Source organism: Alligator mississippiensis, chromosome 5 (assembly GCF_030867095.1).
Source record: "Alligator mississippiensis isolate rAllMis1 chromosome 5, rAllMis1, whole genome shotgun sequence".
NCBI classification, from domain to species: Eukaryota; Metazoa; Chordata; order Crocodylia; family Alligatoridae; genus Alligator; species Alligator mississippiensis.
Window position 1 is genome coordinate 195,170,453 of NC_081828.1, and position 26,289 is coordinate 195,196,741.

Sequence of the window (26,289 nt, forward strand, 5' to 3'; positions counted from 1 at the left end):
AAGTCAGATCTGTGCTGTACAAGTCTTGCTAGCTTTACCTGGCTTGCTAAACCATGCTAATGTTTACACATTATACCTTAGACTAGCAAAAAAGGGCTGGTATAGCTAATGATGGTTTGGTGAGCAAAATAAACTTTTATCAGCCAGTAAGCTGTCTGCACTAGGGCTTGTGCCAGTATAGAAATGTCACGAAAATCACACCTCCAACAAACATTGGCAAAAATGTCTAGAGTAGACCAGGCCCTATGCTTAAAAGTAAATTATCTCCCCCCTGCCCTCCCCACATGTCATTTGCTACACTTGTATCTGTTGAGGATGATGAAGTACTTGGAAGAGGAGGGTATTTGTCTGGTATCTGTTCTTCCTTTTCAGGAAGAAGAATCAATTGATCTTCAATATCAATTGGTCCTTTTCCTCCTATAGTCATTAGTGCATTAGGTTTTTTTTTTTTCTTTTATGCAGTAGTTAATGTATTTTCAGTTTATCTTTTGACTTTTTTCTGCGTAAGATCCTTTCCAAGCCTGTGGCGGTAGTGCTCAGAGTAGAATGCATACGAAATGGAAAGTGGAGACCCGCGTCTGCTTTACTATGATGGAGACCCACATGAGCCAACAGAACTTTGCAAAAGTTAAGTTGTAAGGCTGCTTCTGCTTAGTACATCTCCATTGTAAATGGCTATGGAAACAGATGAGTACTTGCACGCCCCTGTATACATTTTTTGCTGAATTGTTTGACAAATTTTTAGGAAGCTTACCCAAACATGAGAATGCATGGACTTGTCTTCCCGTGAGTGGAACCCTTTTTTGTCAAAATGGTGAACCAGTGGCAGAACTACATTTATTTTTAGTCTACACCATATCATTGGGTGTTGGTATTTGAGAAAGTGTATGTGTCTGTTAAGTACATTGTTATTGTGTCCACGAGGTCTTCTCCTATCTTTGCAGTGCATAAGGACACTGAGTATGAATTGTTTCTGGTCCTTTGTGTGCCAGGAAGAAATTGTAACGTTCAGATGCTGAGAAACAGTTGTTCATGCTTTGCAGGCTTATATGAAAAGGAAGAAGAAAGATGTACTCTATCAGCAAAGAGCTTTTGAAATATTACTGTAAGCTTGCTTGCGCATACTTTCTCTAGGGATTATGGGAGAATATGAGAATATGCAAATAGTGAGTGCTTTTAGCTGTGCCTGTTTTTATGGTACTTCTAGACAGTGTCATTTTCTACAGGGACTACTGTTTTCCTCTCCCTCTTCCTCAGTTTTGCTTTTTTTCTCAAGAGGGAAATGAGATTACAACAGGACCCACTTCATATGAGTTAGTACTTTGACTTGTAGAAGTGGGATGGAGTATACAACTGTTCTAGGTGTTTTCGAACAAGGAAAAAAAGGATTTGAGGCTTTTGTCTGTAAGACTATAAAGCATTCCTTTAAGATGAGCTTGTCAATAATGTCCTTTGCTCAGGCTCAGTTCAGGAGGGTTTGTTAATGAAGGGAACTTATTTACCTTTTACTCCCACCATATTTATTTTAGAGTGAAAATTTGACAGAAGATGCTTCTAAATCTGGACAAGACTTTTTTTTGTTGTTGTTGTTAAAATTTAATCCTTTGTGCCATAACAGATTGGGGTAAGTAGGAAAAAGTTTCTTATATCTATATGTATGTGGTGGTCTGGTTCGCTCCCCCCTCCCAAGCTCTACTGCCTAAACCCACTGGCCAGAAGGGAGGAAGTTGGAGGTCTCAAGTTTTGGGTTGTTGCTTGGGGAATCCTAGGTGTGGATTGTTTTCTGTTTATTGTGAAGTGTTCTGAGCCTTTTGAATGAGTGTGATATAAAGCAAACCAGACACTTGGAGGTGAGGCATAAGATGCCATTCAGCTGAAGGGTTTGAGTAAATTTGGTCCTAACATAGTATTGGTTTATACTCCTGCACAAAACAGAGAGACTTTGTGCTGAAATCTCCAGTATGCTCAAACTGCTTGGACATAAGCGGGTAGGGGGAGAGGATCTGGGGAGGATGCAGGGAACTGGTTGTAATTTCTGGTTCATCACCACTCAGTCTTGATTTAAGGCTCGAGCTGTTCCTCTGCAAGAATGCTTATTACCGAATGGAACCTCTTTGCTATATTTACCAATGGGTAGAGTGGGAAGCCTTGATTAATTAAGGTGGCAGTATTCCCCCTGCAGTCTGCTCAACAGCTGCTTTATTAAGATCATTCATTAGTGTGGAGAATGCTTGATTTTTCTGTTCTGATTTGATGGGCAGCTGGGTTTTTGATTAAAATGCTTCTTTCTATTGGATAATGGCAGAGTAGATAGTATTCAGTTGCCATTATTATAGTATTAAAAAAAATCAGTGCTTGAAAACAATTGAAGTGCTGACATTGAAAAGAAGCTTCACAGTCAATAGGATTTGGATGATCCAGTTTTTAATTCTCTTTTCTGGGGTGGTTCCCTCTAAGAGTTTTGATGCTATATTTACTTGAGCTGGGTCAGCCAAAATGCCATGCAGATTTAGTTTACAAGAATTGAGAATCCTGGCTGTTCATACTGTGACTGGGTCTTTGCAGTTTCTGCATAGGGTTCTCTCCAGCTTTCCAGCAGCACTTTTTCTTAGTGGGCTCTTTTATTTTCTACACAACATGTTCATAGGGAAGTTGTTCATGGAAGCGGTTGTCTTTTTCTCTAGAGCCACTGAATGAACCAGAAAGTTATCAGTTTGCAAACAGTGGGTAAGAAATTCTTCTTAACGTTTATGTGAAGTGGAAACAGTACTTCAAATGAACTTGATACCTTTTTGGAGGAGTAATTTGTTTCTCTATTTTTTTTTTTTTTTAAATCCTTCCCCCTGCTTTTTTCTGTCTGGCAAATACTTTATGAACTTCTCTCCCCATCTACTTTAGTAATTTGTAGGGGAGAAGGTTACATGGCAGCAGGGCAGTCAGTTGTAGGTGTGCCATTTCTCATGTGATGAAACCAGACCTGGAGGGTGCTGATAGACATGCAGCTCCTATGCTGTAACTCATGGTGCCTTACAGAAGGTGCCATGAGTTACAGAGCCCTCCCTCCCCTGCCCAACAGATGTTTGCTATTGGGTCGGCATGGTGGGGTACCAAGCTTCACTTCGGAGCTGATCCAGGAGGAGCTGCCTGTCTGCAGCCTTTCTCCCCTAGCCCTGCCCCCCTTTCCAGCTCTAGTGCTGTCTGCAGGATGGGTGGTAGAGAAGGGAGGGGAAAGAGCTCTGGGCTAGGGTTTGGCCTGCCTGCGCTGCAGGGGTTGCAGGTGGATTGTGATGGAATGCCTTTGTCTGAACCCTCATTACATGAGGGTTAATTTCTCATGCGATCGGGCACTTTTAAAGCACTCTGAAGCTGTGCACTTCTGTCAGGGAACAGCTTTAGAGTGCTTTCAAGAGGCTGACTGCATGGCGAATGTCACTTGTCAGCTTCCAGAAGCAATGCTGAATTTTTCTTTCCAATTATTCAGGCTTCAGTCTTCAGTACTCTAGTTTTATAAACTTAAACCAATGCTCATTGTGGGATTTAAGTTTAGTTCATATGAATAAAATGTTTCTTGTTTCTCTAATTTAGAAGTAGAGAAGAGCTGTTATACAAAACAAACAACCCCCCCCTTCTAAAATGGCTTTCGTTTACAAAAGTCATGACTTCTAAATTTCGTTATTTCAAGTATTTTGGTTTAATCAGCAAGGTCATTTGCAAACATCTGTTCCATTTATCTCATTCTATTTAAAAATCGGGATATGACTGTCTCATACTGGTCTTGAAATGACAAAGTCAGTATATCATGCGTTTCTTATTGGCCATTTGAAGCAACTTTAGTAGTAAACTTGGGCTGCTGGCATCTCTGCGCCTTCAAGATGTTTATCTCTATATACTTATCATAGTTCAGCTTCATAAATATTATAGAGATATAGAATCTAAACTAGAATGTACTGGTACTTGTTTTAAATCAGCTTTCAGAGGTTTTTTATAAAACCAGCTGATTTGAAAGGAGGACATAGCTATAACATCCTACTTGAACAATTGACTTAAGAGCTCCTTCCTACTAAATGTACAGACAGTGGTTCATGTGGACAGTACTGACTTTGCATGGACTCAAAGAAGATATTTATGGATTTCCTTCAGTGTCAATTGTAGAAAAGGCATAGGAATAAATATCTGGATTATATTGATTTAGCATTTTTGTTGTCTGCTGTTGCTAACACAAGGTAGTTCTTCATTTTGAGAAAATATAGGTATGGGACTGGGTTGGAAAGACTTAACAGTTGCATCTGATTGACTGACTCCTACCTGCACATTTTGCTGCATAAGAAAAGTTCATATAAAAATAATTAAAGATTGGGGATAATTATTGATACTGAATAACACAGGTAGCCGTATATAGACAGGCAAGCAAATCCTAAGAGATACTTAAGTAGTCTTCCAAATACTTCACAAACATTAGTTAAATCGCCCCAAAACCTTGTTATTTAAAGAACATTTTGCAAAACTGATATGTCCAAGGCCATGGAGTGGGACTCAGCTGCTCTTTGTAATTCAGAAAGCTGATCTCAGACTGTTAGATCATTGTTATCTGTATACATTGAGCATGGTTAGAGACCTACTTAATTTGTGATTTTTGTGGAAACCACAAAATCACGCGTTGTCCTTGAAACCTGCAAAAAAAAAAAAAAAAAAGAATGAAAAATGCTGGCTCCCCAGTGGGAGGTGGAGGTGGGGCAGGGGGTCAGGGGAAAGCTACAGGTGTGAAGGAGAGCAGCCAGATGGTGTCCACCCTCTTGCTACTGATTGCCTGAGAGGGCTGCCCGTCATGGCTGCTGCTCTGCTCTTCTTGCCCACTGAGCAGCAAGGGGAAGGGCTGGCTGCATGACAGGCAGCCCTCTCAGCCAGTGAGTGGTGAGGGGCAGGCTTCCCATGAAATGGCCACAAAATTGGCTTCATGCACTGCAAGCTGCTTGTGAAAATTCCTTTTGCTCATTGCTGCTTTGGTAGATCCTTAAGCATGGCTACCAAAAATAATTAAGCTACCATATTTACTCAAATATACTCAATTTACTCGAATATAAGATGGGGGGAAGCCTCTTGCCTTAGAACTGAGAACATACCAGGTAAGCAGCTAGTATGGCTCCAAAAGGAGCCAGAGTGGCTCATGTAATAGATATGAGGGGTGTGGGGGGGTGGAGGAAGGGAAGTGCAGTTTGGGAGGGAACATGGGTGAATGGATGGCAGGGGAAGCAAGGGTGAAGGGATCAATGGATCCAGGGCAGTGCGGGGGAAGAAGTGTGGTGAAAGGGATGCCTAGGGTGTAGGGGAAGTGGAGTGTGGGTCAAGAGGAACCTGGGGAAGGGGCATGTGGTAGAGGGGGAGCATGGGGAAAGGGATGCACAGAGTAGGGGGAGCATGGGGAAGGGGCATTCAGAGCAGTGGGGGAGCTGCTGCAGCTCCAGTTCTGACCCTGGGGCTGGAGGCTGAAGCCAGAGCCACTTCTATTGCCTGGCTGGCCAGGTGCTCCTTGCCCCTAGAAGAGAGAGAGCAAGAACAGCTGCTAATGTGTGTGGGGGGGGATAAGCAGAAGAGAGGGACAAGTGGTAGGAGTGGGAAGGCACTGGGAGGTAGGAATGGGCAGCAGGGGTTTAAGCATTGGGAGCAAGGGGTATGGAGCAGGCTCCCTGCCACTACTTTCCCTGTGGCAGTGGTAAAAGGGAAGAATTTAAGAGGACCCTCCAATAACTGGATTCTAGACATGGAAAATTAAAACACATGTATAAGTTGCTGTTTTTACAATCTAGTAAGTGGTAGATTGTCTTAAATTCAGGGTCATCCTAGATTTGAGTAAATAGAGTATATTTTATCATTTGTTGGTTTGCAAAATTAGCATGTATGCATCTTTCCTACTTACAGTATTGTTTTAAAGTAATTTCTCTGAAATGCAGGTTAAAGGAATTTTCATGACCATGAATCTTACAGTATAAAGATTTTTGCTGTACAGGTTGGCAGATTTGTTTTTAATGGAAGGTTATGGTAGTACATAGTTTCTCTTGTGTACAGTGTACTTCAGTACATTGTTCGCTTGTGTACTGATCAGAGTCAACCTCTGCTTTCATTTTAATACCAATAGCTTTCTTCTTTTGAGAGACGTGGTTGTAAATTGGCTATCCCAGTCAGTTAAGGTAGAAATGTAGGTCTCTATGTGCTCTTTATAACTGCATTGCAGTTATACTAAATATAATTTCATGTTTCTATCTTAAAGAGTGTATAGTCCTCCATCACATGCTTCTTCGGTCTGACTGTGTGTTTACTTTACATTATTTCCTGTCCTGCCCCCACCCCCATTTCTTAAATATTGTTATTAAAATAAACAACATTTGGTTTGGAGGACTAAGGCTTAGTCTACACTACAGAGGTTTTTTTGAAGCAACTGTCAGCAAAAATCCCTGGTGTAGACATAGCTATGCTTAGAGAAAAATGTTCTTATTGGCTTGGATTGTAGTTTTTGGGGAGGACTTGTAATTATGCTGGTAGAAAAACTTGTGTTGGCATTTGCTGCATCTGTAGTGGCAGAAGCTCTGTAGTGTGGACTAATGATGGCCAGCCTGTGGCGCAGATGCCGAAAGAGGTGCCTGTGTGCATGCGCGCGCGCGCGCGTGTGTGTGTGTGTGTGTGTGTGTGCGCGCAAAGACAGCTCTGTCTTCATTCTAAATCACTCTCTCAGTGCCATTGGTTAGTTAAACCCTTTTACCATTAATATTCCAGCCTGACAAAAATAATAGTTTGTACAGATTTTTAGCAAGTCAGGTGGGTGGGTGAAACAGGTAGAAAAAACACTTTATTTTAAACCTCATTGCCTGGAGGACAAAGTCCGCTCTTTTCACAAATAGCCATTTGGCATAGTAATAATTCTCATCATGTTGCATTAGCAAAATACTGTTATCATCTTGATGTAAGGTACAGAAGGAAATAGAATACAAAATATAAATCATTGCAATCTTGCTTGAGGTAAGTAACTTTTTTGAGGGTTGAAGGTTTCTCTAATTTAGAAGACCTTGGAAATCCATGACATAATGAAACTAATGTGTAATAGGTGAGTTTTAACTAACTGTTTTGTGTAAAATTTCACTTCTTAGTTGATTTGTTTAATAAAATCTTTTTGCAGCTTTTGCCCCAAGTAGTGTAGTATGTAAATGCTGTACCCAACAAACTGTGTCCTCACAACAACATGTTAAGTTTAAGATAAGTGGCCAGTATCGGATCACATTTACCTGGACATATACGTTTTTGGGGAACAGTTCTTAAGAAGCCTAAAAGCAGGCTTCTTTTTTAAATTATTCTAGTAGAAGCAGTTTTTTTTTCATAACAAATATCTGAATTTTAATGCATACAACCCAAACACTTGAGGCGTTAAAACCTGGAAGCTGTCTGGAATGAGGGACTAATTGGCACCCAAAAGTCAGAAGTGGGACTTATTTCTGCTCTCAATGACAAAATATTGGTTAGGTAGTTGAAATATGCATTTTCATTCTTCTCTTGGAATAATGTGTTGCAAGACTTTTTAACTTGTACAAGAGCTGGCGTATATAGGTGTTCTGTTTTACATAACATTTTGAAGGATAATATTTCCATCAGTAAACCACCTTTCTATTATCCTGGCATGTTAGCAATACAATCTTAAATCTATTCTAGGATGTGGAATTGGTGCCTTTCACTTTGATTGACCGTCCTCTTGTTCCTGTATTATCAGAGTTAAATGAAATTGTCTGATTTTTTCTTGCTCTGTTTTGTGCATTATTTTGTGTACATATCTCCTGTTCTGTCACATCTCTCTCCTCTTTAATCTTACCTGGCACAGCCTTTTCTTTCTCTCTCTATATGGAAATCTTTGTGTCTAATCTTTTTACCCATCTCTGGAGCCTTTGTTTTTGCTGTACTCCTTTGAGGTATGATGATCAGAGCTGTATGTAGTAGTGCTCTAAACTAGAGGATACCATTGAGATGTGTAAGATACCATTATAATTTTCAGTGTATTTTGCTTGTCAATATTCTATACATTCCAATCCTATGTTGGCTTTTTAACAGCTGCTTCACATACCAGTTTCCTGCTATCTTTGCTGCAGGGGCAATGATATGATCCTTACTCTTTCAAGTCTGCACAAGGTCAGAACAAATAGCTGTCAGAGGATAACTCTTATTTTTATAATCTGTGATTACTGATGCACAGTAGCATTGAATATATTTTTGATCATCATTGTATTAATGACCTTATGTGCATCATAAGCACACAATGCACATATGCATGTGAGTAGTCTACTTGGTTGCCATGCATAAAAATATTTTTCATGCTTTAAAAAATACTGTACTACATAGATAGCTGTATACAAGTACTGTTTGTTGGAAGCAATGTTAAGATTTGCAAGTCATAGAACAAATATTTTTTCTCACATACAACATGCATTTCCCCAGAAACCAGCTGCTGGCAATTTCAATGCACATTATATGCAAGAAATACTATAAGAACAGTTTCTGCTAGTTATGGGCAAAAGTGAAAGTAAGTTTTGTATTCGACTCTCGGGGAGTAAAACAATGTATATGCTTTGCTGCCTAGCTCTGCTGCTCAGTTACTTACTACAAGAAAAGATCTTTTTTTTTTATTCTCTTCTGCCTTTCAAAAATAAGGTCTATATCATATTCTGAAGCACGTTCCATGTGAGGAAGATATGGTATTTGGGTTACACCCCTGCTTCTCCCATCACAGTAACTGATGCTACATCTGAACCTTAAGGGCACTTTAACAGGTATTCCAGGGGTGGGGAGGGCGGTGCCTTAATTAGTGCCAAGAGCCACTATAATTAAATTAGAATGCTTCTCATTCAACTTGGAATGAATTAGAGAGCTGCTCTAATTAATGTGCTGCAGGGTCTTGTGTATCAGCATCCCTGTGCTTCAAAATGGCAGCAGGGGCACTTGAACTAAAGCTTGTTTGACAAGCTAACAAATGCCCCCACTGCCACTTTGAAATGGGATGGGTGGGGGGGGGGGGGTGGAGATGCTGGAGCCTGATGATTACCACACTCTGGCAGACTTGATTAATTGAGTCTTCTCCAGTGCGCTGTAATTATAGTCCTTTGGAGTCGCCTTCACTCTCATGTACAGGCACCCAAATGGTCCAGTTCTTTCCTCTTGTCATATTTCTTTCTCCGTGTAGATAATGGTAGGTTATAATAGGGCATTGCTAAATTGGAAAATTTAGCCATGTTATGTTGAGAAATGGGAAATTCTTTTTTTTTTTTCCATTCCTTCTTTATCTCCAAGGAGAGGAAACTTGCATACATTTGTCAGAACAGAGTGTTTTGAAAAATCACTAAAATGGGAGGGTTGTGTGCGCATGTGCGTGTTAGTCTGTACCTTCCTGCTGGTATGATGTTCTCTTGATGCCATCAGCCCTGCAAGCAGCTCTTTCTGTGTGATCATACTGCACTAATCAAACCCTGGAGGCAGCTGTATATATTAAGTTAGCACACCTGCCAAATCTTGTTATATTATAGTTGGGTGTATACCTTGGCCTGTCTAATTTACTTTACAAAAACTAGTAGAAATGGCTAGACTATAAGAACCTGTGCCAGCCTTCCTGGACCCAACTTTTCTGTCAGTTCTAGGATGGCATTTTTAATTCTGCTTTGATCTTGATGAAGCAGTTGGTGCAGGTACAATGGGAATACATTTTTAAAGACATCCAGTTTTTGTTAACTGGTCTCAGCATATGAACACTTTAGCAGGAAATGAGGCAACAGAATTTGGTGTGCCAAGCCTTAGTTCAGCAAAGCACTTTAACCTGTCTTCAAAGCACTTTAAATTTGTGCTCAAGTCCTGAAGCTCTTCAGCCTCTGCTTCACTCCTAATGAAGGCAGTGAAGCTTAAGCATACGGAACATAATTTGCTGAATCAGGCCCTGTATGATGATAGCGTTGATTAAAGCCAATGAAAAGTGCCATTTTAGCATAACACTTGAGAGAGAGCATACCCTTTAGCTCAGAAGCCCATTGACTTAATTCGAGTTGTTAATTAAGAGCTCTATTTTATTAAGTAATTTGGGTGCAGAATTCATCTTTAACTGCATTAGGGCCGTGTCACACTGGACATTTAGCATACATTATATCTGAGACTGTAGTAAGCATTACCGTGCCATACTAAAGTTAGAAGGTATTCTGAACGGTTGCCACATAATGCTAGGATCTCCATCCATTGTGGATGGTGTTGGAGCTGGCTGTGGCCCTTGTACTCCATAGGCCCCTGTCACACTTTGGGAGAGAGCAAGTCACTTCCCAGTGGGGGGCTGAGCTCTGGGCTCAGGCTACATGCAGCAGCATTGGGGTGTGGAGCAGGCCAGAGCCCTGCAAGCCTCCACAGTGCCGCTGTGCTCCCCAACAGCTCTGCTGGCCCCATGGCACAGTCTTGCCAGGAGACTGACGGGCTCCTGCCACCACTCACCACTCTAGCTGCCAGGTGGGGACAGGGCCCGGCCCCTGCTGCTCCTTCTGTGCTCGGGCAAGCCACTGAGGGGGCTTATTCAGCCCCTGGCCCAGAAACTTGCACTCCTGGAGGAGCTACCTTGCAGCCCCAGGGCTCCCAATTGGTGGATGCCCTGCCTCTGTTATTTGCCTCCCCGCTCCCCCTGTGAGCTTCTGTTGCGGCTGGGCTGGGCAGACCCCTGCTGCAATGCCAGCAAACAGTGGATGAATTAAGTCCCCTCTTGGCGGGAGGGAGCTGGCTCTGAGCAGAGTGGCTGCCGGGATGGGCAGACGCTGCTGCGGTGCGAGTGGCTGAATAAGCCCCTTCCTGCTGGGAGAGGGCTTGCTGCAAGCACAGAGGTTGCTCTCACCATAGAGGGGTTGGCTCAGCCAGGCCTGGTTGCTGCCACGGCTCCGTGCCCTAGGCCAGCGGGCAGAATGCCCAAAGTGGTGGCCAGGGTGGGTTGGGCTGACCCCACTATGGTGCGAGCAACCTCTGTGTTTGGGGCAAGCTCCCTCCCAGCAAGAAGGGGGTTATTCAGCCACTCACAGCAGCAGGGTCTGCCCATCCCAGCAGCAGTGGGGAGGGGGCATGGCCAGGCAGGGCCCCTGGGGGTGGGGGCAGGGATGGGGTTATTCTTCCTCCCTTCGGCCTCCAGCATGAGGGACACCCGGGTTCCTATTCCAGGCAGGGAGCCACCCAGCTGCCAGTGGGTTAGAGGGGAAATTAACCCTGATCCCTGCTCCCTTCTGCCTCGGGGGCCATGGTGCCCTCCTGCGAAGCGGGGAGTGCGGGCAGACCCGCCTCGGGTCCCTGCCAGTGGCATGGAGGGGGAATTAAACCCCACTCTGGCCAGTTCAGACTGGGTTGGCCACGTCCCCCCAGAACAGCTTCCCTGCAGGTGAGGGGTGGCTGTAGTGCCCCCTGCACCTGGCTTGAGCAACTGAAGGCATGTGCTCACACTGCCTCAGTCCAGAGAGCGTGTTTGTCCTGAAACTGGTTCAGCCTGCACTGGTTAAGACTAACCTGCAGAAGTTAAATTGGTTCAGGCTTTGGCTTTTTGAATGTCTGTCCCTAGCCTTGGAGCTTAAACCTTTGCTTAAGGCTTATTAAATCTCTCCCTAAAACTTGCCCTTGTTATGAAGCCTGAGGAATATATGATAGTGGCTGGCAAAGTGTTATGAACCTTGCTTACTATGGTGGCTGCTGTCTGTTCATTGTCTACCTCTTGTCTTCCATTCAGAGTGTAGCATTTTGTGCTAGGTGCTGTACAAAACCAAAACAATGTGGCTATGATCTGTGACTGGGACCTCATTAATTTTTATTGTTATTACAGCACTGTAATGTGAGAGGCAAGGATTTCTTAGGGTGATATCTTCTATTGGAACAACTGTGTAGCTGGGATAGAGTTATATAAGCTTTCAAATGTAAGACATTCTTCATCAGACCTACAATATCACTCTGCTACAATAATTAAAATGTCATTTGCTTAAGTGGTTTCCCAAATTAGGGCCTAAATTAATAACTTTTGAGTTTAATGTGTTTACTGTAAGACGCTTTATAATACCTAACAGCATTGTATCCAAGCACTTAATTACTTATAGGGATTTCAGTGAATTTAAATGAAACGCATGTGTCTTAGTAAATAAGTTACTGGTAAATCAGTAGTCACTGTTCAGTTTGGCTTGGTTTTGGATTGGTTAAAAGGGTTATTGTTAGCTTAATTTGGAAGGTATTGAGCCAATAACCAAACTAGGGTCAGAAATGATCTACAGAAGCATTTCATTATTTTATCTTATTGTACTGTTGTGATATATAATCGCTTACATTTATGTGTGTGTGAGTTAAGCTTGAAAGATGTTGTAGACTTTACAGCTTGGGCAGTAATGAAGAGAATTAAACAAATCCTTCACTCTTTGCCTGTTAGAAAAGTGAAAACTCAGGATAGACAGGCTTTAGAGTAAAAGTGAAAAGGCATTCAGGCATCAGGTTATTTGACAGATAATATATCTGCATCTTGGAAATAGGACTTACTTTGAAGTTAAATATTTAATCTCTTGCCTCTTCTGCCTCTTCATGGCAATTATAATATTCTCCAGCTTAGAAGGCATTCCCCCTTGAGGAGAACATCTTGATCCTGTAAACGAATATTAATAATACAGTAGACCTTTATTACTAAAAGTACTTTCATGATAATGGCAATATTTGTGACCAGAATGAAAGCACTTTATCTTTGTCTTCTACATTCCTTGCAGTACGGTATAACCCAACATTTATTCTTCTTTCAACATATTTGTGAGCCTTTTCGCATAATGGAAAACTAACAACTGTTGTTATGAGGTGAGAGGCTCTCTCTCCAGTTTTAGTTTTGAGGGAATTGAAAAAGTTTGTATTGCTGCTGCCTGTACTCTATCTGCTCCATAAGAATTTAAACCTTCTTAGGCTGATTTGTTGAGTGCTGTTCATCCAGCACTATAACTTAATAAATATTTAGGGTCAAGTATTCAGCTGTAGTAAATCAGTGCAGGTCTGCTAAAAACAGTGACTCTACATTGATATATGTACCCCAGAGGATCTGGCTGTCTACTTTAAACTGTTTACTAGGAATAGTGTTAGTAGATGATATCTACTGATTAAGATACAGTTTGTAGTGCATCTTTTTTAACTTCCTTAATTAAGATGCAGGATGTTTTATGTTTATTTTACAAAACAAAAAACCCCATAATAAATTCTAGTTGCAATGAAAAAGCAATTATGTGGTGGGTTTTTTTTCCCCCTGTAAGTTGCTAACAGTATATAACCTTTAAAACACTTGACTGACAAATCAGTATGCCATCCAACCTCTACTTTTCCAAATGGCTTTACTCTGTATATCTTATGAAGTTTTGATCAATATTTCTCACGTAGAAAGCTAGAACTGAAGCACAGAAGTGTAAGTTAACCAAGAACTTGCAGTTAGATCACTTGGTTTGATAGCAAATGATTTGATGTCAGATTTAAGTATGAGAAATCAAAATTATTTCCTCAAATACAGAAGACAAGAAACTCTGGGTCAGGTTGGTGACAGAATAGGTCCCTGCTGTGAACCTGTAAAATAAGTAGAGGTAACAACAACCACTAATTAGTTTTTGTTTGTCTTTTTTGTCCCTGCCTCCAAAAGCTGGACAGTGATGTCTTCCCAGCTGCTCTGCAAAAGAAGACAAGCAAGAATGGGGCAAGGAAGGAGCCCAAAAAGAGTCAGTGTGTAACAACTATGTATCTAGTTCCTTGAATCCCTAGCTGGTTATGCATAGGAAAATGCTGTATACTCGATCTGGCCTGGCATATTTCTGACAGGCCAGAAAATTTGGGAGTAGGACCTGTTGCAGAATCAGGGGCCCCACTGGTCTTGACCTTGTCTGCAGGCAGATGAGCGAAAGCTGTCTTGATGCACAGCTTGTGCTGCCTCTGCCCTGTGAAGTGGTTGCTTGGCTCAGGCCTCTGGCCCTGCCATAGTTGCTGCTGCTGCTTCCTCTGCTGGTCCTATCACCTGTGCCACTTACCCATGGATCCTGCCCACAAAGAGCCCTGTGGTCTGGAGCCTGCCAAGGGCACAGGGTGAGTTTGACATCTCCTGCTGTAAATTGTTGGCCCAGCCTAACAGGTAATCTTATGAACTCTTTGTTAGGGAATGGCAAAAAACAAGCAGAGGAGATAATGTGGGATATAGATGTTAAGTGTATGCTTTTTTCTGGGTAGTGGATAGTGATTAACCTCAAGACAAGGGCAGCACAGAACGTGAATGTCATCTTTTCATCAATCCCTTTTGAGTCCAGTGTAAATTGTCACGTTATCACTTACAGTATTGCTGTATTTACCCAAATACAAGACAGTCCCCCAATAATTAGATTTTATATATGAAAATGTTAAATTAGTTATAGTTTTCCAGGTGTAGAATCTAATTAATTATCAGAGGGTTGTCCTGAATTCATTGCCCTTCTACTACTACAACAGGAAAAAGTGGCTGGGGTGGGGGTAGGGGGGGTCAGGTGGCCCCATCAACTTCTTCCCTCTGCAGCCTTCCTACCTCCCCCACCTTCACTGTCAGACCTTGCTCGGGCTCTGTTCCCTCCTCAAGCACAATGTGGACATTAGCTGCATGTGACCAATAAGGGAGGTGGGGCATGGGGGAAGGGACAGAGAAGAGGGCAGAAACTGCGATGAGGAACAGGAATCTACTGTGGGTCTGACTGATGCCAGCCTTGCCTGGTGCAGTGCAAATTTCAGCACAGGTACGCCATAAACATGTTTTTGAGCATCACTTTTGAATCTGCTTATATGTAGTATAAACTGGTTTTTTTTTATATTAGTCCAGAGGCAGAAGGCTCATGATTAGTTCATTGGACTGGGCTCCAGAACAGTTGAAAGCATTTCAAGCCATGGTGACCCTATAGCCAAGCAGTGTGTTTCTATTTCTGTGATTCTGTGTGCATGTACTCCAGATTACCCTACCACCACTACACAGGATTCAGTGCTAATTAGCTTTCCACTCAAAATGGGAACCAGGTGTTCTTGCCACGAACCCTGGGGCCTTCCAAAAGTCGACATGCAGATGAGGTGCAGGGATGCCTGGTGCATTTCCACCCCATAGAGGGTGGGACCACATTAATCACATGACAAGGTGGGGGAAAGAGGGGAAGAAAAGCCTCTCAGTTGCACAGAAATTTGATGTTTCTTTGCCAGACATTTAAGGCTAGTGAAGAAACAGGAATCATTGGAAATGGGAAAGAAAGGCACTGCTCTATATTCTTATCCAGTGATGGAATGTAGTGATATACTTACAAAAGAGCTGGCACAGAGTGGGACTGAGCACAATCAGCACTATATCTTATTCAGATAGGCTGCACTATCTTAACCTTGTAGTAGGTTCCCATCAGCATTTCGGCCTTTTTTTGGCGTCGAAGACAGGGTGTCAGGGGAAGTTCTGGCCTTCCTGGGGCTGGCCTGGTATTGTAGTATCTCTAGGCCCAGTGCAAGTTCCCTGCAGAGGGAACACCCACCTGTTTTTTTTTGGGGGGGGGGGGTTGTTTTTGTTTTTAAGGGCCATAAGCAAAAGGTTCCCATCAGTGTGCTTGCACAGTATGGGCCAGCTGCTTTATGGGCCTGCTCAGCATGGGTTGCATTTAGTCAACTTCACAATTGGTTTCCATGTCTGAGCACATGCTGCTTCTAGCAGCAGTTTAGTAATGGGTAATGTGTTTAATAGGGGAGTTTCCTGGAATGAGAATAAGACAAGGTTCTTTTTTTCCCCCATGCTGATTTGGGGGGGGCAGAGGGAACCCTCTTATTAAATTCAAGTAAATGCAGTACTTACTTGTTTTCTTAATAGCTGTTTGGGGAAATCTGGTTGGTTTGTCTTGTCCTCTCTTCTCTACAACCTTTTATAGTTTCCCAGAAGGATAAAATCATCTTTCCAGTCCTAAGTTTTCTTCTTGTAGAAAGGATACATAGAAAACCTATTTCAAATCTCTTTTGGTCTTTCCTTATCGTCTGGTGGACTTGGTAGGATTTCACACTCCCATTGAAATATACTCAGGATTTCATGTATGTATGGAGTACTACATTCCTTATTATATGTGTATCTGACTCAGGAAAACAGTCTGTAGCTAAGTTGTCCTGCCTATCAGGGTAGCAAGTAGCATATATTAGAGAAATGGCTTGCAGAACTGAAGGGTAATTGTAAACGATATAAATCGGGTTCCTTCTGTTATAGCAGGAATAGGAAAGGAGTAGGAAAAATTTGTGGTGATGAAGCTGTACATGGACCAGTGGCAATACAGGCATTAGGCAAAACTGTATTTGGATGTAGAAACTTTCTTTTTTTTTATTCTCAGTGGGTGATCTGACATGTATAGCATATTTTAACGGTTGCATAGCTTTTTTTCCTCATGTATATTGTTTCTACAGATAGATTGATTGTGACTGATTCAAGACGGTAAGGTTCTTGATAGTTCAGAAAGACCCAAGATAGGAGTTGAGATGGGAGATACGGTAGAAAATAGAAGTCTGCTCCTTGCCCTTTCCTCTAAATGGAAGACCAAGAAAAGCTTCCTAGTTGTGTGAGAGAGAGAGAGAACTTTCCTTTTCCCAAAAGACAAAGATTATTGTAGGAGGGTGCAGGGAATTCAAACATGGCAGTTTCTTAGTAGCTTGAAAAAGACTTGTACTCCGATAGGAGCCACAGAATTCCCTCCTTTTCTGTGTATTGGTTGGCTGGGATAGTGATGAGGGGGCTAGGCTTCTTACTTAGGGGTTGGGGTTAATCATTGGAGTGACTAGGTATATATATTTTTTTAATATGGCTTTTGGGTCATAGCTGCAGCCTTTCTTGCTCTTTACATACTGATCTAGAGAAAGCTGACCATGAGGTGTGTCCTGAGTGAACTAAAGATTTTCTTTCACTTAGTATACTTTGTTTAGGCTAATCATGTCAAAATAGGAAAGTCCTATTTTTACTTCCTAATACTTGGTTTTTAATTTGGTTGGGTGGAGCTCTTGCTCCCCCCACCCCCTTCTGATAAACACAGACCCCCTGTGCACATATTTTACCAGGAGACATTAGCTATATACAGATGTGCTGTCAATTTAACCTTCACTTTTGAGATAGTTAGATACTGTATTATCAGCCTTACTGACTGAAATGGAAAAAGCATGGGGAGCGAGTGAGGGTGTTTCTCTGTCAGCACCCTTTCTGTTCATGTCAACTTTGACATGGAGGACCATTTCTCAGTGATTTATGGTTCAGCCTCGAGGCCTACCTAGTACTTGGTTTCTCTACCTAGACTGCTATGTGTGATGAATGTATATGTTCAGTAGGAACTGCTTTGAGATCACCAGCCATTCCCTGTAGACTAGACGGTTGTGTAGCTATCAGTGGGATGAGGCACAAATAGTGTTTTTAAAAAGCAATCTTCTGCTGTTGGAATGTGCTTTACATCTGCTGCATGACCTTGCGCTGAAATCCACCTTCTTGCAAGAGCTTTCATTACAGAGCTGAAGGGGGGCAGAAGTGTGGCAGAAAGGCTCTATTAACGATTTCATCTCTGCAGTTTTATTTTATGTTATAACATGTTGTAACGTGGTATGTTATAGGAAAAACATTGGCATATACACATGTGTATGTTTATATATCCAGGGAAGCGTAACTTAGACAAGTGAAAAACCTCTTCCAGAGAGAAGGTGGACTTCAAATTATATGTTGGGTATATGAAACAGTTTTTTCAAATTAAAAACTGCTTTACTGGAGGTAGTGAGATGAAATGTGGAAATCAAAATATTAGCCTGAAATTTGGAAGGAGAACCAGGCACAATGTTGTGTAGCAGGGAAACTGGGCCCTTTGGGAGGTCATCAAAAGGAATTTGGAAGATGTATAGAAAAGAGTTACTTGAAAGTATTTTGAGGAGTGAAGCTGAGCTTGAAGTGCAGGAGGCCTCTGAAACTCTTTTAAATGGCTGTTGTGGAGAGGGAGGAACACCTGAAGTACCATTGAGAGCTGTGTTTCCTACAAGTGGGATAGTGAAGTGGGTGCTAGGCTGCTTATGAACAACTGACGTTTGTGAGAATCCAAACTGGTACCAGCTTTAACAGAAAAAAAAGCCTGACAAGCTGTTCAGAAGACAGAGTCCAAGCAGAAGGCATTATTACAATTTCAGACTGCAGCCAAATGTTTGTGACTTTTAAATGTCAAATACCTTCGTACTTCCCTAAGTAATGGGTAAAGGAAAATTCTGTAAGGAGATTACGCTTATCGTAGAGATTAGATTTCAAAATAAAGATTTAGAGCAGAGAGAGGTGTCTGGAATATTTATTCCAGACTATTTAAGTGGAAAATGTGAATCATTTTACTAACTTATGTAACTTTTTATATTTATAAGTATTTCTAATGCCGACCACTGTCGAAGACCTTTAGATGCATCCTCTTTTTTTTTTTCATGGATTTTTCCTGTGGGAGGTAGTAGGGAGGGAGGCAACGTTTAAAATAACTTTAATTTGCTTTCAGTCATCTAATTTTTGTATACCAATCTGAGTTTGGAGAGGTTTTACCTGCTGAGTGCTCTTTCTTCTTCTCCTGAACACCCTCTTCTGAAAATGTGTGTCTTATTTGGCTTTGGATTTGGGGGTTTTGTAATTTTTCTCATCTATATTTTTAATATTTTTTTCAAAGCTATTTTGACATGCCTTTTAGGCTGTATTCCTATAGTGCATCAGAATCCCCAAAGCACAACTGAAGTGGCTATCTTGACTAATGGAACTTTATTTGCTTTTGTATTTGAACAGTATAGACTGCTGTAGATGCAATTATTATTGAGTCCTCTCTCTGCAATTGCTTACCACTACCTACTTCTAAGTAACCACTTCCTCCAATTTCTACTTTTGCCAAAGTTATTGTTTTGCACACATTTTATTAATGATGGTTTTCATTTCTATAGCTCTTCTTATCTAAAGATCTTAGAAAACCAGCTAGTCGGAACATTGAATTCTCTGTAGCTTCCAGTACAAAATAACTGCGTTCTGTGCCAGTTAATACAAAAATAGGATTGTTAAATGGCAGGATTTTTTTGCTAAACACTATTTTATCAATTAAATTTTGCTTACCTTAAAATGCTATGAATTTTCATCTGAAGAAGTCATTATAAAACAGTGCAGCAGGTAACACAGTACAACAGTATTGTATTTCAGTTTAGAGGCATCTGTGCCTCTGTGGTGAATGAGTGATCTGAAGTGTCCACGAGGATTTTACTAGTGCTTTTGATGTTCTGTGAAAGGTGATTTGTATAATACAGAGAACGGGAAGCAGTCTGAAATAGTAAGATAACTAGGTAGATGTATAGTTTTGTAGATAACTTTAGTGATCCTTGTAACTGAAAGAACCTGTTTTGGTACTTGCAGTTTCATTGCCATCTGTTAGGAAACAGCAATTACTTTATTTTCTCACATACAGTATGCACTTCCTCCCCCCACCCCACCCCTCCAAAATTGGCTTCCAAAACTGGGGTGTGTATATAAAGTGGGGAAGATGAATTTCAGAATGCATATCAGAATATAAGAATCCTCCTTTGATTCCTTCTCCAGTGTAGCAGCTGTGGCATTACTATTCAGGCAGCTGGGGGAGTCGGTTGACTTAATGGCTCATTGTTCTTCACTTCACAGTTGTTAACAATTCTCTTTCTCTTTTTAATGGTCTTCATGTTCCATTAATCAAGCTAAACTTCCTTGGGGCAAGCTTATTGACTGTTAGCAGTTCCTGGTCTCTCTCCTCCTATTTCACAGCCTTAAACAGACTTTAGCTCTTCAGCAGCAGCTAGGGTTTTAGCTTTAGTTAAGCAGGAAAGGGAGGATGAGCCAGCTGAAGATTAGACTCTGTTCCTACTCTCTGCAGCCATACCTCCTGGAAAAATCCTTGTTTTCCCTCATTCTGCTTTTCAAAAACAAGGTCTATACTTGTCTATACAGCAAAACTTGGGTTGCTGTTATGCTAATCTAGTGAAATTTTTGTATGATTTGATATCTCTGTTTTTAAGCACTGATTTCTGGGCCCATCTTGACAATGTTGTTGCAAACTAATGGATTTTAATTTTTCATTTACCACTTGTTGTGCTCTTTTGGACTACACTCGCTTCACTTGCTTGTCTGACGGGTAGGAGTCACAGAGGTGTGCTAGAGAATTTTAGGGCCTTCTAGATCTTGGTTCTTCCTTTCTTTGTGCTCCAAGCCTTGGTCCTTGCTTTCTCATTAAGGTTTTGTGTAATAGCACTTAATCTTACACTAGATTATTATTTAGTTGAAAGAAAAGATGGAACAATGCTAAAAGTATCCAACTTTGAGATTCTTGCTGTAAATAACAGTAACTGCACCAATCTGTACATTCCATCGTGCTTTGAATGGATCGGTTTTGAGGGGGAACTGAGAAGAAATTTGGTCTTCTCTTCTTCTTAGACTCACTAGGTTATAGTTGAAGATGGGATTGATAAAGCAACTGATGCGAATAGAAATTCAGCAGACATGTGAGTGACACCAGTAGAGTCAGTATTGACTGTCACCAATTGTAAAGGTCACTTTCTCTTCCTTGGTGGCTTAATTTGTCCATATCAATAGAAACCTAATTATTATCCTATTTTAATGTGAAGGAAGGGAGTGACTTGAGAGTGGTGTGTGTGTGTGTGTGTGTGTGTATTAAACGGTCCATTGTAATTATTTCATCTGCCTGCTTCTTTGCTGCAGTAAGTGAAGCTAAACAATGGTAACCTAAACCTTTTTTTTTTTTTTTTAAATCAAGTGTAAGCTACTTTAGTACAGTATAACTTCCACTTAACATTGAATAGGAGCAGATAGCTGAATGATGGCTTCAGTTGGATGATGATAAATCTCTGTACTTTCTCAAAACGGTGTAATTGTCCATCTGTCCCTGTCCTCATCCTTTCTGGAACATGTAGAATATTACAGAGTCTTTCAGTTGGGTTTGCTGCTTTTTCTAATGGTACGGACCTTAAATTCCTGCTCTTTATAGCGCAGAGAGGAAACATTTTCTTGAAATCAGAGCATGTTTTTCTTTGGGCTTGCCTATCTCCTGGTAAGGTCACGGTATAGGAAAATGTTAGTGTTATCTGTTCTGTTCTTTTGACCCTCTTTCTCCTACATTTTCATCTGGCTTTCTCTCCTTACCGAGAAAAGGTAGAACATGTGTCAGCTTTTCCTCTGTATTTGCTTTCCTTACAGGTTTATGTACTGGTAAACCTCAGGATGTAGAAGTAGAATTTTGTTTGCAATGTTTTCTGTGTCTTGGATAAATCAGTCTGCGTGTCTCCTTGAGATTAGTAGTTTTGAAATTTTAAATTATGGGGTATGATTCATTATTTAGTTGTATATTATGGTCTGTAATTAGGTGGTGTTTTTTTCTGTTTCTATTTGAAATTAATTGGCTTATTTGAAGGAAAAAATGGGTTGAAACCTTATGGTTGTCCTTGTGAGTCCTTTTGGCAGGTAGTATGGCTTACATTTCTTATTTTTAAACATTTATGTTTCCTTATTGCTGCATGAGAAACTTACCTAAGAAAAAGAAAAACAAAAAAACTGCTCAGGTGAAACAGAAATACCTGGTTCCACTGTTTTTCTGTCTAGTTAGTAACACTAAGCTTGCAAATTCTGCTATAAATAGTCCCTTCTGGAACCAATTAAATTATTTGTGTGGACGAAGTGTTTACAGGATCAGGACCTGATCTCCTGGTCCTACTCCTCTTAAAGTTGGTGGGACTCCTTTTCCCTTGTCAGCTGGTTGTTCAGCTTTTTCATGACAGCGAGGAAAGAAGGACCGAAAAAGTCTTCCTTTCTCCCTCCCCCTTCAAAAATTGAGGCAGTCTTTAGGCAGGTAAAATAGCTAACAGTATTTTTATAACTTTTTATAATTAACTAGATTTCAAGTTGTTTTTCTGCTTTTGAAAATGTTTACAATTCATAATACAAAGTGATAAGCAAAGCCAACTGTACTCTCATGCATTAGAAGGAGCACCATGACCAGGTCTAAGGAGGTGATACTTCCCCTCTGTGGCATTGGTAAGACTGCAGCTAGACTACTGCGTCCAGTTCTGCGCACCACACTTCAAGAGGGATGTGGATAACCTTGAGTGGGTCCAGAGGAGGGCTACCTGTATGGTTAAGGGCCTCCAGGTAAGGTCCTACAAGGAGAGACTGAGGGACCTGAATCTCTTCAGCTTCAGCAAAAGGAGGCTGGGAAGGAGATCTTGTGGCCATCTACAAATTCATCGGGGGGAGGGGTGAAGGCAAGAAATAGGGGATACTGTTTACCAGGGTGTCCCTTGGGGTTACTATGAACAATGGCCATAAACTGATGGAGAGCAGATATAGATTAGACATTAGGAAAAAATTCTTTATGGTGAGGGTTGGCAAAATCTGGAATGGGCTTCCAGGGGAGGTGGGGCTCTCCCTATCTTGGGCGTTTTTATGAGGAGACTAGAAAAGCACCAGGTCAGCTGACCCCAGTGCTATTTCCTGCCCAGGACAGGGGGGCAGACTCGATCTACTCAGGTCCCTTCCAACCCTAAAAATCTATGAAATCTATAATTAGATCTATCTAATATATTAAAAAATTACATGCAGCAAGTGTGGATTCTTTTTCTTAGCACACTGTTAAAGAACTAATCTAATCTCACTTTTGATTGAGTTTTAAAGGCCTTAGTTTGGATTCAGGAATAGTTGGCTGAAATTAAATAATTGGTATCGATTTAGAGGAAAATCAAACAGTTAAACCTGTTTCGATTCTTACTGTTTAATTAAATAAATGTTTTGGTACTGCAGTTGAACTCTATTTAAATGGGTACGTTATGTTCCTAGTTCAGTGCAGGGAATCTTATCCACACAGTTAGGAACTGATCAGAAATGTTTGTCACTCTGTAAGCACTGCTTTGCTCCAGTTGGAACAGTAAGGCTCATATGCTTTTTCTTTTGTAATTACCTCTCTTTCCCTTTTTTCTTTATTTTTCTGGTCCCCCAAACCCAAGAAACAGTGTAGGTATAAACTTTCCATTCAGATTTGTGCAGTTCCAGGGCCATGTGTAATGTGTTAGGAGGTGCATGCACAGTTTATTTTACCAGTCAGTTTTAGATGATATGCAAGTAGGAACACTGCTGCCATGCCCCGCCCCCCCTTGCTGGCTTTACTCATTCTCTCTCTTTTTTTTTTTTCCTGTCATACTTGAGGTCTTTTTAAAGACCTGACTGATTTATAAATAGCTAATGACAGCGTTACTGTAGAACCTTAAACTTGGGACCACTGTCAACAGAAGAGTAAAAAATAATATTTAAAGATGGAGAGCTATTAGTGGAAATGAAAACAAATGCCCTCAGTCCTCTAGCACTAAAGGTGTTTTTACAAAAGGACTTCCCACTCTGTCTGGATTTTTATGGTGGGCTAGTGGCCACTAAAAGGTATGCTGAAACCATTCAGTTCAAACCAGATGAAAGGAGAGTTTTAGAAATATTTTAATTAATTTTGTATATAATGGATTAATCCCCTCCCCCCAGTCTTTTAAATGGCAGTGTGGTGTGGCTTTGGGAGTTGAATCCAAGGAGGAAGGCTGATATTGTTTGTATAAATTTGGGCAACTCCTCTGGTACAGTACTGCTGAATTAAGAACTAGAAACCTGATCATTAAAAACTTCCTTGAGTTCAATAAGCATAAATAACTTTCCCTTCTGAGGCAATAAGACGATCCTGTAGATTTAAATTTATAATTAGATTGTCTGCTGTAGCAGGTACACTAGCTATATTGTGTTGTGTTTCATTAATGTTAAAAAAGATTTTTTTTGAAGTGTTGCATGTATGTGAAATGTTTTTGTTCAATTTGAATTGATCAGCAATGTTACTTAAAGATACTTTTGTTTCTTGTGATGCATAGTAGCTTTTAGGCCTGTTCAGCCTGTTGCCTGGTACCATAATGCACAGGTTGTTAGCATGATTGGTGGCTTTTTAGGCCTTTTCAGCCTAGTGCTTGGTACTATAATTCACTCTGGGCAGGCTTCTGATTTTTGCTCTTGTTAGAAAATGAATATAAACAAAGCTTTAGGGTTTACACGTGTCCCTAAATGAGTGTGGGTGACCTCTTATTTGGGGTGTTTATTTGGGATCTATATCTTTGCTTCTTTGTTAGGAAAGCTTAATTCTGAATAATCCAGACCTTTAACAGATCTTCTGCTACTGGATTATTTATAGACTTTTAAACGCTCTAAATTCTGGAAAATCCTAGAGTCTGATGCTAATTCACAATAAATTGATGGCATCCACTCTCATTTATCTGAGAACCATAATCCTTCTTAAGGGTTTGAACCTGCCTTCTTAATCCTCAAACACACGTTCCAGTGTGCGTTTTCAAATCCGCTCGTTCACATGTAGAATTGATTCCTATAGATAAATTCTGATTCCATTTGAGCCGGTGGCAGGATGGAGCGCGATGACGTATTTCACTGTTTGCCCTAGTGTATATTCAGTGGACAGAAATCCCAGCGTAATCATTTTACTTCTGTGTTCTGAAATGTTATGCTGGTTACTTGGTTTCAGTAGAACAGCTGTTACGTAGGTTTTAAAACCACAATTCCAAAGCAATGTTCCTGGTGAAAATAAAATTTTATACAAATAATAGAAACTAGAAATATCTGAAAGATGTCAGTTTGATTAGTTTGGAGTTGTCTGTAAAGTAGCTGAACCATTTCTAAAGCAATATTGTTTTCTTACACAGACATTTCAGTGAGTAAGATCCTTTTTCTTTTTATAAATGCTGGGGATTGGGTGAACTGTAGTTTTATATGTTTATTCCTTTAGACTCCAAGAGGCAAGGAGAGAATGGGCCTGGAGATGGTGTCTAGACATTTCCTGCATTTTGGAGGCTTTCCATGTTCCTGTTTGTGCTGTTATGGTTTTGTGAATGGATTTTGATAATCTTGGGAAGTGATATTCCTCAAGGCTAACCTGAAATCTTGTGCAATTGTTGGAAAAAATGGAATAGGGATGACTGCAGCCTTGCAAAATAATGGGGCGCACTGTTCAAAGGGCAGTGTTGCATCTCTGACTTCCTTTATTCTCTTGGAGTTTGGCAACATGTCATTAAATAGGCTTTGTTAAATCTTTTACTTTGACCAGTATGGCTCTTTTTTTTTTTTTTTTTTTACCATTTGGGTATGCTGAGTTATTGTTTTACTCCTTTTGGAAGCTAGTCAGGAGTGGGCCCAGAATAGACTTGTTTCTGGGTGTTTTTACAAGTTAGAACATTCCTCAGGGCTGAACATTTTTGGCTAGGGACAGAGGTTGCATATGAATCAGTTTAAGTGATCAGGAACTAGTTCAGATTTGTAGCACAGCAGAAGCTCTGCACTTAAACCGCTTTCAAAGTGGCCGAAACTGCTTTAAGATAAACCTGGTTGGATGTAGTATCAGACACAGCTGATTTAGGCCAAACCAGTTTGTGGAACTTCTGTCCCAGACCCCTTCCCAGTTCAAGTTAACTTTGTCCCCCTGCATCCCAGGATGCTTTGCATCCCTGGGCTGTGCTGTCTTTCAGGGTTGCACCTGCCCCTCTGTTCCCTAGCTGGAGCACTATCAGTGGTGGGGGGACCCTGTCTTTGGACCCCAGCAGGAATCTGCCTGGAGAGGGGGAAGCAGCCTCTCACAGGCTTTTCCCCAATCCCTGCTCGAGTGCAGAGTCAGGTGTGTGGCCAGGCCCTGGCCAGCACACTGAGGTGGAGGGTGGGAGGAGGGTTTACACCCCTCTGCCACCCATACAGGACTCCAGCTGGGGTCTGCCTGATGGGGGCGAATCAGTCCCTGACAGGCTTTTCCCTATCTCAGCTTGAGTGGAGATGGAGGGGGCCTGCCAGCATGCTGAGGCGGCGGGGTGGGTGTTTAAGCCTGTCAGGGGCTGGCTATGCCCTCCACTCGAGTGTGGAGAAGCCAGTCAGGGGCTGCTGCACCTCTGCCAGGCAGACCCCGGCTGGGGTCCGGTGCATATGGGGGAAGGGGTTTAAACCCCTATCCACCATTCTATGTTCTGGCCAGGGCCTGGCCAGGGCTCCCTGCCTCCTCTTGAGCAGGGCCTGGCCATGCCTCCCCTTCTATCTGTCAGGGGCTGCTTCCATCCTTGCCCGCCCGCCCCCACATACTCAACCAGCTGGCTGGGGCCTAGCCATGCCCCTCATCCCCCTCTCAGCTGCACCAGGGATGGGGG

At 41.5% G+C, this 26,289-nt stretch overlaps 1 protein-coding gene across 3 annotated transcripts in view; it reads left to right on the plus strand.

The window, feature by feature from the left end:
• Positions 1 to 26,289, plus strand: part of CCNY (cyclin Y) — a 188,338-nt gene that overhangs the window by 7,664 nt on the left and 154,385 nt on the right. Inside the window, exon 1 of one of the 3 annotated variants that reach the window (XM_059729161.1) lies at positions 4,913 to 5,123. The exons of the other annotated variants lie outside the window; for them this stretch is intronic. The gene's annotated coding sequence lies outside the window, so the exon portion shown is untranslated. Of the gene's footprint in view, positions 1 to 4,912; positions 5,124 to 26,289 lie in introns of those variants that run through there. 3 annotated transcript variants of the gene reach the window in all.